The 12,922-nt window shown below is 50.2% G+C and overlaps 1 long non-coding RNA gene across 1 annotated transcript; it reads right to left on the bottom strand.

Moving 5' to 3' along the window:
• Positions 1-5,752: 5,752 nt before the first annotated feature.
• Positions 5,753-12,505, bottom strand: LOC129645945 (uncharacterized). The gene is made up of 2 exons (XR_008711596.1): positions 12,366-12,505; positions 5,753-6,065 (listed from the first exon to the last, which is right to left on the bottom strand). It is a non-coding gene; the product is annotated as an uncharacterized LOC129645945 (long non-coding RNA).
• Between the last annotated feature and the right edge of the window lie 417 nt (positions 12,506-12,922).

Genomic DNA, 12,922 nt, shown 5'->3' with positions numbered 1-12,922 from the left:
AGTACTCTTGCCTGGGGAATCCCACGGATGGCAGAGCCTGGTGGGCTGCTGTCTACGGGGTTGCACAGAGTTGGACATGACTGAAGTGACTTAGCAGCAGCAGCATGCCAACAAGAAGCTAGATGATTCTCAAGGTATATGCCCAGTAGTGGGATTGCTGGGTCATATGGTAGTTCTATTTTTAGTTTTTTAAGGAACCTCCATATTGTTCTCCATAGTGACTATATTAATTTAGATTCCCACCCACAGTGCAAAAGGGTTGCCTTTTCTCCACACCCTTTCCAAATTTTATTGTTTGTAGACTTTTTTATGATGGCCTTTATGACCAGTGAGAGGAGATACCTTATTGTAGTTTTGATCTGCATTTCTCTAATAATTAGTGATGTTAAGCATCTTTTTATGTGCCTCTTAGCCATCTGTGAGGGCTTCCCTCATAGCTCAGTTGGTAAAGAATCCGCCTGCAATGCAGGAGACCCTGGTTCAATTCCTGGGTTGGGAAGATCTGCTGGCAAAGGGATAGGCTGGGCTTCCCTTGTGGCTAAGCAGGTAAAGAATCCGCCTGCAATGCAGGAGACCCCGGTTCGATTCCTGGGTCGGGAAGATCCACTGGCAAAGGGATAGGCTACCCATTCCAGTATTCTTGGGCTTCCCTTGTGGCTTAGCAGGTAAAGAATCTGCCTGCAATGTGGGAGAACTGGGTTTGATCCCTGAGTTGGGAAGATCACCTAGAGAAGGGGAAGGCTCCCCACTCCAGTATTCTGGCCTGGAAAATTCCATGGACTGTATAGTCCATGAGGTCGCAAAGAGTCGGACATGACTGAGCGACTTTCACGGGGAGGGGAGAGGAATGATAAGGTGCTGTACTATATAGTCCATGGGCTCTCTAAGAGTTGGACACAACTGAGAGACTTGCACTTGTCTGTTTTTTGGGCTTCCCTGGTAGGTCAGACAGTAAAGTGTCTGCCTGCAATGCGGGAGACCTGGGTCAGGAAGATCCCCTGGAGAAGGAAATGGTAACCCACTCCAGTACTCTTGCCTGGAAAATTCCATGGATGGAGGAGCCTGGTAGGCTACAGTCCATGGGATCCCAAAGAGTTGGACACGACTGAGCAACTTCACTGGTTGCAAGAAAGTGAGTGAGACTGGTTAGCCATCTGTGTGTCTTCTTTGGAGAAATGTCCATCTAGATCTTCTGCCCATTTTTTGATTGCGTTGTAAAATAGATAATTAGCAGAAACTTGTTGTATAGCACAGGGAGCTCAGTTTGGTCTCTCTGTGGTGACCTAGATGGGTGGGATGGGGGAGAGAGGTCCCAGAGGGAGGGCATATATGTATACATATAACTGATTCACTTCGTTGTGCAACAGAAACTCACACAACAATGTAAAGCAACTCTGTTGTTGTGTAGTTGCTCAGTCGTGTCCAGCTCTTTGGGACCCCATGGACTGTAGCCCGCCAGGCTCCTCTGTTCATGGGATTTCCCAGGCAAGAATACTGCAGTGGGTTGCCATTTCCTTCTCTAGGGGATCTTCCCAACCCAGGGATTGAACCCACATCTCCTGCATTGGCAGGCAGATAATTTACCACCGAGCCACCTGGGAAGCCCCTCAAAGCAACTATACCCCAATTAAAAAAAAAAAAGAAACTAGATGATTCATACCACAGAACCTAAGCAAGTTTTGAGCATTAAAGATACCAAATACCACTGAAGGTAGGGGTAAGGAGTGAGGCTGAAAACTGGAAGAGTAGTTTGAAAAGTCTTTAGTAGGAGCAATTAGATCTTCAGGTCTCCTCTCAGAGCTTAGTTAATACTGATTCCACCCCAGCAGAAGACTGGCAGAATATTCCCAGGAAAGGTTGAAAGACAAGGCCTCTGGTTTTGGGGATAACAGGCCAGCTGGAAGTAAGGTGATGGGTAAATTTCCTAGGGCTGCCATAATGAATTCCCAGAAACAATAGAAACAATACTTGGTGTCTTCAAACAATAGAAATTTATTCTCTAATGGCTCTGTAGGCCAGAAGTATGAAATCAAGATATTAGCAGGACTATGTTCCCTCCCAAAGCTCTAGGGGAGAATCCTTCTTGCCTCTTTGAGCCTCTAGAGGCTCCAGGTGTTCCTTGGCTTGTGGCTGCATCATTCCAATCTCTTCCATCTTCACATGGGCTTCTGAGTGTCTCTCCTTTGTATGTCACTTATAGGACTCTTGTCATTGGATTTAGAGCCCACCTTAATAGTCCAGGATGACCTTATTTGAAGATTCTTAACTTAAGTACATCTCTGAAGTCCTTCTTTCCAAACATATTCACATTAACTGTTTCCAGGAATTATAACATGGGTGTCTTTGGGGGGAGCCATCAAATAACTCACTACAGGTATTTTGTACCTGTATAAATGAAGATGATAAATGAAAGTCTATATTCTGAACAAGGGGACTCTTTCTCCCCTATTCAGGTCTCAGGATCCTTCCCTCCAGAGGGAAGATTGGAAATCTTTTCTAGAGAAATTCACTGGCTCAAGAGAATATACTGACATTGGGCTTCTATCTATGAAGCAGCTGGGTCCCCACCTGATCACCCTTCCAGGAGGCCCAGTAGTTGATAGCTTTCCCATGGAGCTGTCAAATGATTTCCTGCTGCTGCTGCTGCTGCTAAGTCGCTTCAGTTGTGTCTGACTCTGTGCGACGCCATAGACGGCAGCCCACCAGGCTCCCCCGTCCCTGGGATTCTCCAGGCAAGAACACTGGAGTGGGTTGCCATTTCCTTCTCCAGTGCATGAAAGTGAAAAGTGAAAGTCAAGTCGCTCAGTCGTGTCCGACTCTTCGCGACCCCATGGACTGCAGCCTACCAGGCTCCTCCGTCCATGGGATTTTCTAGGCAAGAGTACTGGAGTGGGGTGCCATCGCCTTCTCCAAAATGATTTCCTAGTAACCCACTATTAAATATGAACAGACCACAGGGATCATCACATGTGTACAAAAAGTCTCTAACCCAAAAGATAGAGACCAAACAGAAAAGCAGAGAAATAGAAATCTGAGGAAACAGAAACCAGGAAACAGATGAAAACTTAATTAAAAAATATATAAAACAATTGCAGAGAGATAAGAGTATGTTGTATCCATGAAATAAAAATAAAATGCTATAAAAAGAATCATTCAGAAAACAAGTGGTCTTAAAAATTAAAAAATAATTTTAAAGAATAACTGCTTAAATTTAATATAAAAATTTAAAATGAAGTTGTGGAAATTTCCTACAAAGTAGAGAAAAAAAGAAAGAATGAGAAAATGGGAGAGAAAATTTAAGAAAATTCATCAATCAGCTTAGAAGATCCAATGTATGACTATTAGGAGTGTTGGAAAAAGAAAAACAATGTATGGAGTGAGGAAAAGCAACCAAGATATAATGCAAGAAACTTTCCTAGAACTAAAATACATGCTTGAAATCATCCAGAGCAATGACCAGAAAGACCCCTAAAAAAACACCCCATTGTGAAATGTCAAAACATTAGTACTTAAAAAAGAAATCCTAAAAGCTTCCAGAGAGAAAAAAAAAATAGGTCATTTGCAAAGAAAAGGGAATCAGGATGGACTCAGATTTTCAACCCTACCAGTAGAAGCTGGAAGACAATGAATTGATGCATTCTAAATTCTGAGGGACATGGTTTTCTATAAAGAATTGCATGCCCAGCAAAACTATCAACCAAGAAGAGGGTAGAATAAAGACATTTTTTAGACATGCAAGATTTCAACATATATATATATATATATCTTAATATTCCCTAACAGGAGCCTTGAGTCTCCTGATCCTGCTTTTACTTAAAACATTGATATTTGGCTGATGGTATTAGTTTCCTCAGAGAAGGCAATGGCACCCCACTCCAGTACTCTTGCCTGGAAAATCCCATGGATGGAGGAGCCTGGTAGGCTGCCTATTGCTGCTGTATCAGGATGCCACAAAATTCAGTGGCTTAAAACAGCAAATTTATTATTTTATATTTCTGTAGGACAGAGTCTGACAGTAGTCTCACTGAGCTAACACCAAGGTGTCAGCAAGACTTCATTCCTTTCTGGAGGCTCCAGGGGAGGATCTGTTTTCTTGCCTTTTCCAGGTGTTAGAGGCTGCCTGCACTCCATGGCTCATAGCTCCATTCTGTCTTCAAAGCCAGCAGAACCCTCATCACATCTCAGTACATCACAGTACATCATGTCACATCAGTCTGACCCTGTATCTGTCACTACATTTCCTTCCCTGATTCTGGCTCTTCTGCCTCTTTTCCACTTTTAAGGACTTGTTTAACTACATTGGTCCCACCTGGACAATGCAGGATACTCTCCCTATCTTGAGGTCAGCTGATTAACAATCTTAATTCTATTTGCAACCATGTAATTTCCCTTTGCCATATAACTTGACATATTTACAGATTCTGAAAATTAGCACACAGACCTCTGTGGGGGCGTGGAGGGGAGGGCAGTATGGGGCACGTTCTTCTGCATAGCATGATGATGTTTTGTTTTGCATTAATTCTGATTTTTTCATATATTGCGTGAAAATATTTGGGGGTGCTCCTTAAATTTTATGCCTAAGCTGAGGGAGGCAACCTAATCCAACACTCTTTTTTCCTTCTTGCCCACCCCTCCCAGCCTCAGGCCCAGCCCAGCCAAGCAACCTGGGCCTCGGGCGGCCCAGAATCCAGCCAAGTTCTGCAAGTCCTTTCCCAGGGACGCATTTCTCAGCTCCAGTTTTAAGAGATGGGGGCTCAGGTTGCTGAGTCGAAGAAGGAAAGAGAAGTCCTTTGATTCCTCCTGGGCCCCAGGGAGGAGGTGGGCCCTAACCACCACACACCTGATCCCCCGCTCAGGGCTGCCGAGATAGCCTTCCAGCCCGCCAGCAGGCAGGGAGGATTGAGGCTGGGGGGGAGGGGGCTGATGGCGGGGGGAGCAGACAGAAGAGCTGAAAGAGGATCTTGGTGCCACCTGAAGGTCAGGGGCGGCCAGCGGTGTCTATGTCACTGCGGGAGTGGGGACGCTAGAAAGCTGATGCTGCTCACGTCTGGAGAGGCCCTTGGGAGGTGGGGGTCTGATTCTCAGCCTCCTAACAATGTCACAGAGGACACTTCTGGAGAAGGATGGATTGGGAGGAGAGAAAAAGACTGAGGAAAGGGGGTCTTTGTCCCAAAGATGGGGGTGGAGAGGGGAGTGGCCCACAGTGGAGGCACGTGTGTGTAAGAGAGTTCTCAGAATTGGGAGTCCAGGGTGCAGAAGGCAAAGGGCAAGTTTAACAAGCACACACTAACTTCTACAACTACGTGAGCCTGCAGAGCAGTCCTTGTGGGAGACTGTGCACTGGAGACCTTACCCTTGCATAGATTTTTCAAGTCCCCAGAGCCCTTCAACATTCTCTTCTGGTTCTCACCACAACCCCAGGAGGCAGGTCAGACAATCCCCATTTAGCAGGTGAGGGAGGTCCATGCAGGGAGTCCTAGCTGCCAACGTGGGTCAGACCCCAGATCTCCCAGGTCCCCCCTCATCACCTCCCTGAGCTCTCTTCCAGGAAAGGAAGGGAGAGTGACGGAGGAAGCGGGGAACGAGAAGGGGTCCCTGGGCCGGATGAGGGACAGATGCCATCACTGTCACCCCCAACAGCAACACATCTGGCTCCAGGTGTTACTGTTACAGGATGCGGGAACCCCTTCCAGGGCCCAAGAGTGGGCTCTTGTCTAACACCCAGAAATGAGTTGTCCGAGGAGACACATGCTGACAAAGCAAGAGACTTTACTGGGGAGGGCTCCTGGGCGGAGAGCAGGAGGGTAAGGGAACCCAGGAGAACTGCTCTGCCACATGGCTTGCAGTCTTGGGTTTCATGGGGATAGGATTAGTTTGCAGGTTGTCTCTAGCCCATCATTAAGACTCAGGGTCCTTCCTGGTGGCACACACATTGCTCAGCCAGGACAGATGCCAGCGAGAAGGATTCCGGGTGGCGGAAGGACATGTGTCATCTCCTTTTGACCTTTCCCAAACTCTTCTGGTTGATGGTGGCTTATTAGTTCCGTGTTCCTTACCAGGACCTTCTGTCATAAAATACATCACGCAAATGGTTACTATGGTTCCTGGCCAGGGTAGGCGGTTTCAGTCAGTGTCCTTCCCCTAACGTTACCATGTAGGATGATGTGAACCCCAGCTCTCCTCCTGGAGTCAGCACTCAATGCAGCTGGCATAGGAGCCAGCGGGGGTTGAGGGGGAGATGCCCCGTGGGGAAGTCAGGGGGATGGGGGTAGACCCCCATGGGGATGGCGGGGGGGTTGGTCCAGCCTCTCCTGTCCTCTGCTCAGAACTGCCGGGTCCCTGCTTGCTACCCACTGGAAAGGGTCAGACTATGGGGTCGAGTGTCACTGATCTCAGGCCCCTGTAGCCCCCACCCCTGGGGTGAAGGTCAGGCCGGTTGCCCCCCGCCTCTATACCCCTGGCCTCTCTCCCCACCGGATTCAGGGCCTCTCACTTTCCTAAAGAAAGACCCAGAGGTGGAGCTCCCTGCTCAGGCTGGCCAGCACAGCCCGGTGGAGCAGGGGGCGGACAGGGCGCCCTCTCGGGGCTCCCCTGGGTGGCTCTCAAGGATGGCCTAACTGGCAACTGCGGGGTTTGTTTTTTCTTTTTGATGAGCTGAGATGATGGAGCAGGTCCTCCCTCCACCCCACCTCCACCCTCACCCCAGGACTGACTGGGCCCTCTGAACCCATCAAATGAGAACCAGGGACAAATTAAGTGATTGAGGCACAAGGGCATCATGGCAGATTGTCCTTCAAGAGCACAGAGCGACGGTCACTGGGAATAAGTAACAGGTGGGCCAGGAAAGCAGGAGGTGGAGCTCTCCAGGGACCTGGCACAGAGGGGGCAGACAGAGACTCAGAGGCTGCAGGGGAAAGGGCAGCGCGAACTCAGAGGGGCAGGGGAGAAGAGATGGTCACACGTCACACATCTCACAGGCCTGGAAAGCGAATGGCAAGGGATGTCCTGGACTCTGAGAGAGTGGGCAGTCTGCGGGGTGAACAGGGATTTCTGAGCCTCTGGCTGCCTGAACCCCTCCCTGCCCCAGGGGGTGGCACAGGAGCGTGCCCAGGAGGGCTGGCGAACTGAGGCGTCATAGGTCCTGGTCTGGTGGGCCCACCAAGGCCACTCTGCCTGACCCTCCCCTGGGCCCAATCAGAGGCTCAGAGCAGAGAGCTGTCAACTTCTTCCTCAAACGACCCAAGCTGTTGACCCACGACTAATCACTAATCGTTTGCATATTTTGCATATCATTTGCATTCTCCAGGGGTCTGTCATAACCTGCAATCGCTCCCAGAGGCCCCTGGCCCTGTTTCTCGGGTCTCTATTCCCCTCGTCCCTGTGTCCCCCGTGTTCCCCAAGCCCAGCCCCTCAGACTCCCATCTCCCTACCCTGCTCTCTCGTCGGAGATCAGCTAGCACAGGCCATGAGTGGGGGCATCTCTAAGGCCCCAGGGCACCGCAGGGGCGGCTGGGAGCAGCTGGGGGCACCTTGGAAGGGGGTGACCGAGACCTGCCTGGTGATTAATCCTCCTGCTAATGGAGGCCTCACTGCCACCAGGGCTTTTAAGGAAACTCAGGGAAGCCCTTTAGCACCATCAGAGCCGCCTCCGAGGTCCTTAGCGGGCTCATTAGCGGCCCTCCACCCTGCAATTAGCAGCCCCTCCTCCGATTAGCTGCAGGAGGGGAAGAAAGCTCCATGGAACCTCTAAGGCCCAAGGCCCTGAGTGGACTGCGGAAGCCTCCACTACCCCACCCCCGCCCCCCACTCATTGAATTCTCTGAAATCCAGTGACACTGCCCTTCCCTCTCTTCCAGAATACACATTGCAGCTGAAAAGGATTTGCCTTCATCCTGACCTGTCCTAGACTAGGTAAGCAAGGTCCAGAGAGGAAATGAGGCTTGCCCAAGGCCAGCCAGGCCGTGGGGCAGGATGGGCTGGAGGCAGGCGTCCAGTCTCCCAGCACTGTGTCCCCAGCCTCGGGTCTCTCTTCTCTGCTTCTTCCCCCATCCTCAGGAAAGGCAGCCCATCCTCTAAGGGCTTTGGAGAGCAGGCAGATCATTGACCTCCTTAGGACCGATCCCTGGGCTGGAGGCCACATGTGACGATCCCGGGGAGTCTCTTAGCCCAAACGCAGGGCAGGAGTAAATGAGGTGACCCAGTTCACTTTCAAAACAGGCTATCCAACCCGCATCCCCTGCATTGCAAGATGGATTCTTTAACCACTGGACCACTGGCGAAGTCCTGTTGCATAGTGGTGTAAGGCACAAGAAGTTTCTCTTTAGGGGAGGAACCATATGCCCAGAGAGGCAGTCATGATTCCCCAGAGAATGACTGCCCGGGAGGAAGGGTTGGGCACAGGAGGGATTTCCTTCTCAGTCTATTCCACAAACAGGAACACCCATCCTGAGCCAGACCCTCTGCCAGGTTCGAGAGGCACAGAAAGTGAAAGAGACGTGTCTTTACTCTCAGGTCAGATGGATGAGTGATTTGGAGCAAGTCTTTTCAATTATTCTGAGACTCAGTTTCCCCATCTGTAAAATGGGAATCATTCCTGGTGCTTTGAGAAGACTGAGAGGCCACAGAGAACTAGGTCTCACGGAGCAGCCAGAGATAATGGTAGAAATGACAGCAAAAGTCCTGACAGCACAGCATCAGCTGTACGAGGGCTCAGCAAATAGTCATCGCTGTTGTCATTATTTGCTGTGATGCTGGTTGCTATGGAGATAGCTTTCTGACCTCAGGATCCCAGGCTGGGAAGTATACACTGCAATCTCCCTTCCCAGATCCCAACAGATTACAAGATAGGGGAAATGGCATTTATTAAGCACCTACTGTGTGCCAGGCACTGCATTGGACACTCTGCATATATTGTTTAATCTTCATGATCTCTAATAGGATTGTTAACATCCTTCCTCCTTCTCATTTTAGAGATGAGGAAATTGGGGCTCAGAGAAGTCAGGTAACTTGCTCAAAGATTCTGCACCCTCAATTCCAATATGTGGGTAGAGTGGTGGGCAGAGGGGGTTTCCCACGTCCCACTAGGTAGCTCTCTGTGACACCAGCCGGCGTCCTGCAATCCAACTCAGTTCTGACACCACCTACTCAGAAACAGCACCAGATCCCGGGGGCTGAGGGCTCAGTCCCACAAAGCTGCCCCCAGCTTCAGATGCCAGTCACCAGCCCCGGTTGTTAACTGTGCTTCTGACCAACATGCCACAGATCGGAGGTCTGACAAGTCTGCTAGAGCAGCTCACAGGACTCAGGAAACCCGTTTACCCACTAGACTACTGGCTTATTACAGAGGATATTAAAGGATACAAGCCAACAGCCAGATGAAGAGATACACAGGGTGAGGTCCAGAACCAAAGAACTCATGTCCTCATGCAGTTCAGGGCCCAGTGCAATGGCACCAAGAAGCTTTCTGTTTCCCAACCTGGAAGTTCTCTGAACCCCATTCTTCTGGGGGTTTTATGGAGGATTCATTATCAAGGCATGATTGATTAAATAACTGGCCATTGACTCAACTTCCAGCCCCTCCCCACTCTGCAGAATTCCAACACTATTCACGTGGTTGGCGCCTCTGGCAACCAGCCCTGTGCTCAGGGGCTTTCCAAAGTCACTAAATTAACATAAATTCAGGTGTGGTGGGAAAGGGCTTGTTATGAATAATGCACCTATTTCACCTTGATCAACCCTGAATATTCATTGGAAGGACTGATACTGAAGCTCCAATATTTTGGCCACCTGATGCGAAGAGCTGACTCACTGGAAAAGACCTTGATGCTGAGAAAGATTGAAGGCGGGAGGAGAAGTGGGCAACAGAGGATGAGATGGTTGGATGACATCACCAACTCAGTGGACTTGAGTTTGAGCAAACTCTGGGAGATAATGCAGGACAGGGAAGCCTGGCATGCTGCAGTTCATGTGGACACAAAGAGTTAGACATGACTTAGTGACTGAACAGTAACAACAGGTGTGGTGAAAAGGGGCTTGTTATGAATAAGACACCCATTTCACCTTAATGGCTCTCCAGTGATTTAAGGAACTGAGGACAAGAGAGCAAATACTAAAACAAAAGATGTTCTTACGCCTCGCATCATTCAGGAAATTCCAAGGGTTCTGAGACCTGTGAGCCAGGAACTGTAGGCAAAAAATATACGTATTTCTTACAAATCACAGCATCACAATTGCCTAAGGTTACACTGCTCTCAATCTGCAGAGCACAACAGGTACAAGAATTTTTATTTATTATAGCCCCAAACTGAAAACAATCCAGGTATCCATCAAGAGGGGAACAGTTGAGAGAACCGTGGTATATATTCATACAGTGGAGTGCTCCACAGCAACGAAAAATAATGAGCTACTACTAGAAAGGTGAACAAACCTCATGGACGTAATGTGGAGCAAAAGAAGCCAGATACAAAAGGGTATCTACTGGGTGATTCTGTTTACATAAACTTCACTAACAAGCAAAACTAATCTGTGGTGATAGAGGTCACAATAATAGTTACTTCAAAGTGGTAGAGAGCGGAAGTGGGATTGTGGAGTGAAGGGGCTTCTGGGGTGCTGGAAATGTTTCTGATCTTGATCCACGTGATTGGTGGTTATAAGGGGATGTGTGTGCCTATATAAAAACTCATCGAGCTGCATCCTTGAAATTGTCCTCCATTTAAAAAAGGAAGAAAATGGATAAATAAGTAGATAATTCAACGTGTAATGTGTGCGCCTACTCAGTCATGTCCAACTCTGCGAACCCATGGACTGTACCCGGCCAGGCTCCTCTGTCCATGGAATTTTCCAGGCAAGAATACAGAGTGGGCTGACATTTCCTCCTCCAGGGGGTCTTCCCAACCCACAGCTCCTGAGTCTCCTGCATCGGCAACTGGATTCTTTACCACTGAGACACATTTAAAAAGATGCCAGGCCAAGAGTGGAGTAACCAAGTAAATTCTGGCTTTGCATCCTGAAGGGAGTGGGATGTGGAAGAAGTCCTGAGTCTTTGCATAGACGGAGGAGTGCCTGCATCCTATATCTCCCCCAGGACCCCCGCCCTGAGGAAGGTGCCTGACCAGTGCCCGCGCCCTCCCCTGCAACTCCATCTGGGAGAGGAAGAGGGAATGAGAAGTAGGAAGAGAAGAAAGGGAGGGGAAACGGCAGGCAGAAGAAAGGGGAAGGTGGGGAAGGGCACATTTCCTCCAAGCCTCCTGTGGTTCTGACTCTCAGCAGAGGAAGTTCAGGGAGACCTTCTGAACCACCCAGGGAGCAGGCCTGGAGCTGGCAGGAGCCTGGGAGAGAGGAGACGTTTCTGTGCATTCTGATGGGTCTCAAGACCCATCTTCAAAGAGCTTTCGCCCTGAGTGCTGGGTGATATGCCAGTGCATGTCCTAGATGGGGCCGGGAGGCCGGCTGGCTGGCAGATTCGTGGACAGGCAGACTCCGGCCACCCCCGCAGGTGCAGGGAGCCGAGCCAGCGCCCCGCCCCCGGGGCCCGGACTGGAGCCCACCCAGCCCGCCTTCCCTCAGCTCCTTCAGCCTCCTCTGCTGCTTTCCGTCCAGCCGCTGTCTTTTCTTGTTTCTGCATTTTCTACCCCTCCTCGGCCCCCGGCCCTGAGGTGTCTCCCCACTTCCCTGTCTCTCTACCTCCCACCTCTCGTCCCAGCGCCCCCCTGCTTCCGCCCCCTAGTCCCTAGGCATGTGGCTCCTCTCTAGCCCAATATAAATAATAGATATTAATTTGTCAGCCAGCGCACGAGCGGTCCAGCCGGCGCAGCAGCAAGCTGAGGAGGAAAGCTGGTTGAAATAATTATTCTTGACTTAAGAAATCGTTCTTTTTATTCCTGAAGGTTAATGGAGTGAGAGTAGCGCCCGGCCGGGCTGCGCTAATGGCGGGCAGCGTGGGCCTGGGGAGGGGAGCGGCCTCATCTGGTCCTCCGGTAACAAGCAGAGCGCCCACCCGCTCCCCCCACCCCCCAGGCCCATCCCACTCTCTATTTAAAAGGCAAATGAAGCACCGAGCAGCACTCTAGCAGAACCGTCACACATATGGTTTGGGGACAGGATTTTTCATCAGGAGCACTCCCTCCAGCCCCTAACTACCCCCTCTCTTCAATGCACAGCACCCCCGCACCCGCCCCCAACCAGGAGATGCTCTTACCCTCCCAGGTCAGCTGAAGGCGGATCTGGAAAGCAAGCCACTTCCTGAAGGGAAAAGCACGGAACACTTATCAACCCCGGCATTGTGCTAGACCCAGGACTCGGGAATTCACACTGAATCCTTACAACCGCCCTCGGAATGAAGTCTGACAGTCCTTTCACTTACCCACCTGAAAACTACTGAGAGCTTAAGCAACTTGTCCAACATGGAAGAGAAGAATCACCAGTGCCCAAGGAGACATACAGACTTCCTCACCCCTGCAGGAGGGTGGAGGGATAGTAATGGGGTGGGAGAGGGAAGGTATGCATCCATCAGTACTGGCGGGAAGGCAGGCTTCCAAGGCATATAAATGGACTATTTACAGAGGTATGGGCAGCTTTAAGGTAAACTAATAAGAGATGAGGAAGCACCCTGGGCTAGTTACTATCCCAGGCTTGAAGGGGAATAGGGAGGGGGGCTGTAGCTGTTGAAGCTGGCAGCCCACCCAGCAGGTGCTGCAATCCATGGCCTTGGTGGGGAAATACAGCCGGCCCAAACTGCAACCCAGCAGGGAGAGAGAGGTGCTAAATACCCTGGCCTTTCTCTCCTGCTGCTCTCAGATCGATCGCTATTGCCTCCCATCAACCAAGCCCAACGAGAAGCCAGAGAGCCAAACAGACCAAAAGATACAGATCTGGAGGTCGGTCTTCCAGGGCATAAAAGCAAAGTGGAGAAGAGCACAAGTGG

The sequence above is a fragment of the Bubalus kerabau genome, chromosome 3 (assembly GCF_029407905.1).
Source record: "Bubalus kerabau isolate K-KA32 ecotype Philippines breed swamp buffalo chromosome 3, PCC_UOA_SB_1v2, whole genome shotgun sequence".
Taxonomy (NCBI): Eukaryota; Metazoa; Chordata; class Mammalia; order Artiodactyla; family Bovidae; genus Bubalus; species Bubalus kerabau.
Note: the sequence above shows the minus strand (reverse complement) of the source record. Positions and strands in the feature narration are given on the sequence as shown.